Raw genomic sequence first — 5,035 nt, 5'->3', positions numbered from 1 at the left:
ATCAGGGTCACAGAAAAAGACATGTAACTACAGTACCCACCAGCACCCAGCACAGGGCAGCCACTCAGCATGTTAGTGTCCTTGGAGAAACGCCTTAGGAAACGCACCCCTCTTTTTTCTAGCCTAGAAGTCTTTATCCGGGTTGCACATTAAAATCACACGGGAAACTTCAAAAAATACTGATGCCCAGTCTTCACGTAGTTCAATAGGTCTGGGTGGAGCCTGGGTGTGGTATTATTTTAAAGAGGCCTTTTAAGTGATTCTGACATGACTGCAGGGTTTTAAACTGCTGATCTAGCCAACAAAGGCGAACCTTCCATCCCCCTGAAACCGAGGGAGGGGTGTGTGCACACGCATGTGCGTGTGTCCAGAACGCACAGCACAACGTGGAGCCCGGCTAAGGAGGAACAGCTGCGGGCCTGAGCGGGCACGGGGGAGAGCTGGCAGCACACGCGGCCGACTCCTCGGGTTCTGGTTTCCGCGCTGCGTCCATGCTGGTGACGTAACGTCGGGCTCAAGGTTTCACACAACAGACCCCTGACTTGCGAACGCCAGACTGTTGGTTTTACAAAAATATTTACTTCATTTCTTTAAAAAGTATTTCTAGAGCCAAATTTCTTTTTACGTGGGAAAGCTGCAGTTTCTTTACACAATAGTGTTTTTTTTCTTTAAAAGCACTGTTTACTTTGAATCCTTGTTTTTTTTTTTTTTTTAGAAATTCTGTACTCATTTTGAGGTTCATTCACTTCCAAAGAAGGCTGTATAAGAAAACTAACTTAGTCAAAACAAAGCTAACACTATGGTGATATATGGCAGTTTGGTAAAGGTTTGTGAACGTCTGTGGAACAACTTATATTTTAGACTTATTTTTTAAACTCGGGATAACTTTTAATTCAAATTTCCTGGTGGTTGCACTTGAACCTCTTAGTTACAGGGTCCCATCAACCTCACCCCTCTAGGTGGTGTTACTGAGTCATTAAAAATACTTAACATGTCCTAGTAAGTTGTCATGAAATGTGAGTAACTTACCCTTCTCTGCTTCGGAAATACATGGTTTTATAAATCTAAACTCTTTAGGAACCCCCCCAGGATGTAGGTACGCACAGAGTGGAGCATGCTTGTGCGAAGAGAGACCATACAGAAACGTACGGTGCTACTGAAGGCCACCGTCACGGGAAAAGATGTACGGAGATGTAAGAACTGGAACAAAGGACACGACACCAAAATGCTGGTTTCCGGGAAGACCCCGTCCTGGACGGACTATACCAGTTACGTTTCCCGAAAACCATGCTGGGCACGCAAGCATTCGACACTTTTATCAGAGGGGAGGAGAAAGTCCTTCAAGAGGAAGCATACAAAAAGACAACTATTCTTACAAATAACACTATCATAAAAAAACAGAACTAAATGAAAAAAAAAAACCCACATGGATTTGAATTTGGGATGCACTTTTGAAATGTTTTTGTTCTTTCCAAGTGACAGTTGAAAATGTAACAGGCATTGGAGCCTGTCACAGAGTCCCCGCAAGAGGGATAGCTCTTTATTTTCACATCCAAGGGATTCTTCTGGAATCTGACGGTACTGAGATAAGAAACGGGGGTCTCTAGCCCGACAGCTCTGCTTCTCGGACAGTCCAGTGGCAGGGAGCGGTGGAAGACATCTGAGTGGATAAGGGACAGGTCCCCTTCTCCAACGTGAGCTGTGCGAGTGTCGCGGGTCCGAGTGCCCAGGCACCGCTTTGTGGATGGGTTCCGAGGGCTTGCTGGGCCGAACGATTTTTTTTTTGCAAATCTCTGAAAAAACCTGCTTTTCTCAATATGTCAATAAAGATCTTTGAAAGGAACAGACTTAGATTTCTAGCTTTTCATTTTTGTCAGCAGTGAGGCCTAATGAGGTTTTAAAAATTTTTTTAATTAAAAAAATTTTTTCTGGCAGCAACAAGTAGCTTCATAAACTGATCACCTTGGACTGAACTAAAGCGAAGCAGCAGTAGTACTCCAGGTCAGCCTTCAGGTCAGACCTGCTAACATCCACAACAGGCAGTGGAAGGTACAAGGGTTAGGAGTGTAGCATGGAGAAAAGGCCCCAAATGACAACCGACTGAAGCCGGAGTGAGTAACAGGCACTGACTGCTGACCGAGGCATACACAGACGAGTGGTCCGCGTACTAGCTAATGAAAAAAGTTCGGTCGGGTGGGTTTTTTAATAAAGGTTCTGATTGTTCTGGTTCCAAGTCTTGCATCGGTACAATACTTTAAATTCAGCGAATAATTAATGTAGTGATATTTTTAATCTTAGAAGGAAGTCTTTAGGACTTCCGGCAAGATGGAGGAATAGGTGGACGCACCGTGCCTCCTCGCACAACCAAGATTAGAAAACCAATAATTTACAACAATAATTTACTATCAGAATAACACCCAGATCCGGCGGAGGATTTATCTGAATGGAAGTCGGGCAGCCAAGAAGTTGAAGTAGACGCGTTCATCCGGACTGGTAGGAGAAGACGAGCCGGCGGGCGTGGGGCTGGCTCGGGTCGGCGGCGCGCGGAGGTCGGGGGAAGGTTTGGCGCGAAATCGGCGCAAAAGCCATCCGGCGCGCAAGAAGGCAGCGGTGATCCCTGAGTACGCAAGCTGCGGCTGGCAGACCCAGAGGGGCAGCGATTGTGGACCAGGGCAGAACTCACGGCCCAGAAGCCCAGACAAGGGTCTGAGTCCAGGGGAACAGAACTACCGCCATTGTTTTCTCCCGCCCCGCCCCCGCATATAACGTCACAATCTAGCGACTGGGGTGCCCAGCCCCGGTGAGCACCTAAGGCTCTGCCCCCCACCGTAACAAGAGCAACCAGACCGGAAAAAAAAAAAAAAAAAAAAAAAAAAAAAGAGAGACAGGGGGAAAAAACAAAAAACAAAAAACTATGTTTTCAACAGAGCAGATCAGTCCCCCAGGACTCATCCTTTTGAGTGACCAAGAACTAGCCAATCTATCAGATGCGCAGTTCAAAACACTGGTGATCAGAAAGCTCACGGAACTGGTTGATTTTGGACGAAATTTAGATGAAAGAATGCAGATTACCATAAAACAGATGCAGGAAGACACGCGGAGGAGAGCCAATAGTGAAAGGAAGGAATATGAGTCTCAAAACAATACAGTGGACCAGAAGGAAGATAGAATCAACCAAGCAGGAAAGCATGATGAAATAAGAATTCAAAAAATTGAGGAAAAGATTAAGAGCATCCAAGACACCTTTAAACGTTCCAATATCCGAATCATAGGGGTACCAGAATCGGAAGGGGAAAAGCAACAGATTGAGCACGTATTTGAACAAATAATAAAGGAGAACTTCCCCAATCTGGCAAAGGGAACAATCTTCCAAGAAATCCAAGAAGCTCAGAGAGCCCCAAAGAAGTTGGACCCAAGAAGAAACACACCAAGGCACATCATAATTACATTAGCCAAGGTAAAAACGAAGGAGAGAATCCTAGAAGCAGCAAGAGGTAAGGGGACAGTCACCTACAAAGGAGGTCCCATCAGACTGTCAGCTGATTTCTCCAAAGAGACCTTACAGGCAAGAAGGGGCTGGAAAGAAATATTCCAAGTCATGAAAGACAAGGACCTACAACCCAGATTGCTCTATCCAGCAAAGCTTTCATTTAGAATGGAAGGGCAGATAAAGTGCTTCTCAGATAAGGTCAAGTTAAAGGAGTTCATCATCACCAAGCCCTTATTTTATGAAATGCTAAAGGGACTTATCTAAGAAAAGAAGATAAAGAAAAGACATGTATAGTAAAAGGACAGCAAACTCACAAATATTAACAACCACACCTAAAGCAAAACCAAAAGAAACTAAGTAAACAATTAGAACAGGAACCGAACCACAGAAATGGAGGGCACATGGAGGGTTAGCAGCAGGGGGGTGGGAGGAGGGTAGAGGGGGAAAAGGTATCGAGAATAAGTAGCATAGAATGTAGGTTGAAAATAGATAGGGGGAGGGCAAGAATAGTATGGGAAATGTAGAAACTAAAGAACTCGTAAGTATGACACATGGACATGAACTAAAGGGGGAAATGTGGGTGGGAGGGGGTACAGGGTGGAGGGGAGAGAAGGGGGGAAATGGGACAACTGTAATAGCATAATCAATAAAATATATTAAAAAACAACAACAACAAAAAAAAAAAAAAAAAAGAAGGAAGTCTTTAATTTCAAGCCTTTGGTATTGGAATGAAATTATCCAAACAGTTTCAGTATTATCATATAACTAGAGTTTTTGCTTTGTGCCATCATTTTGATGATTCAATATATACTACCTTGACACATAAAATCCTTAACTTGATATTCATAGACAAAACTGTGTATAAAGGTCTAATTGATTTTATCGAAGTTTCTAGAAGCAGCTGAACCCAATATCAATACACCAGTATTAAATGACTTTACCAATTTCAGGAAATGCTAAGACTGACATAATCTGATTAGAAATCATCTAAGCTATGGACCACACAGGGAAGCCGAGACATCTGCCACTAGAACAACAGGACACCCACAGGAACGGACATGTGGTAAACATTCTCCTGGCTCGTTCATTTATAGAGGAGAGCTTGTTTGATTCTGCAGAGAATTCCAGCTGTTAGCTAATCCAGCCCGTCCTCTGGTGACTGGAAGCAGGTGGGAGGGGGCCGTGGTGGTGGGATGCAGAGGAGGAGCGCTGTTTCAGCCACTCCCGTTACAAGCCTGGGGAAAAGATAAACCCCAAGTCACCGAAGACCATCCTTCCCTTAACCTGTTTTCGAAATAAACGAGGCCAATCTTGAGGTCGACGCACAGCGGGGCAGAGGTGAAACCCGTGGGGAAGGGGACACCGGGACTGCTCTGGAACGCTGTGCACTCAGCACTCGGGACAACTGGCCCGTTTCCGTCTCCGGCGGAAGAGAGCGTGGGATGGCAGCATCCGACTCGCTCGCTGTATCGGAAATGATGGGCTAGAAACACTGGTGCAAAACCTCCAACAAAAGAAGAAAACCCAAATATACAACTCTAAATA

This window comes from Phyllostomus discolor, chromosome 8 (genome assembly GCF_004126475.2).
Source record: "Phyllostomus discolor isolate MPI-MPIP mPhyDis1 chromosome 8, mPhyDis1.pri.v3, whole genome shotgun sequence".
Classification (NCBI taxonomy): domain Eukaryota; kingdom Metazoa; phylum Chordata; class Mammalia; order Chiroptera; family Phyllostomidae; genus Phyllostomus; species Phyllostomus discolor.
Note: the sequence above shows the minus strand (reverse complement) of the source record.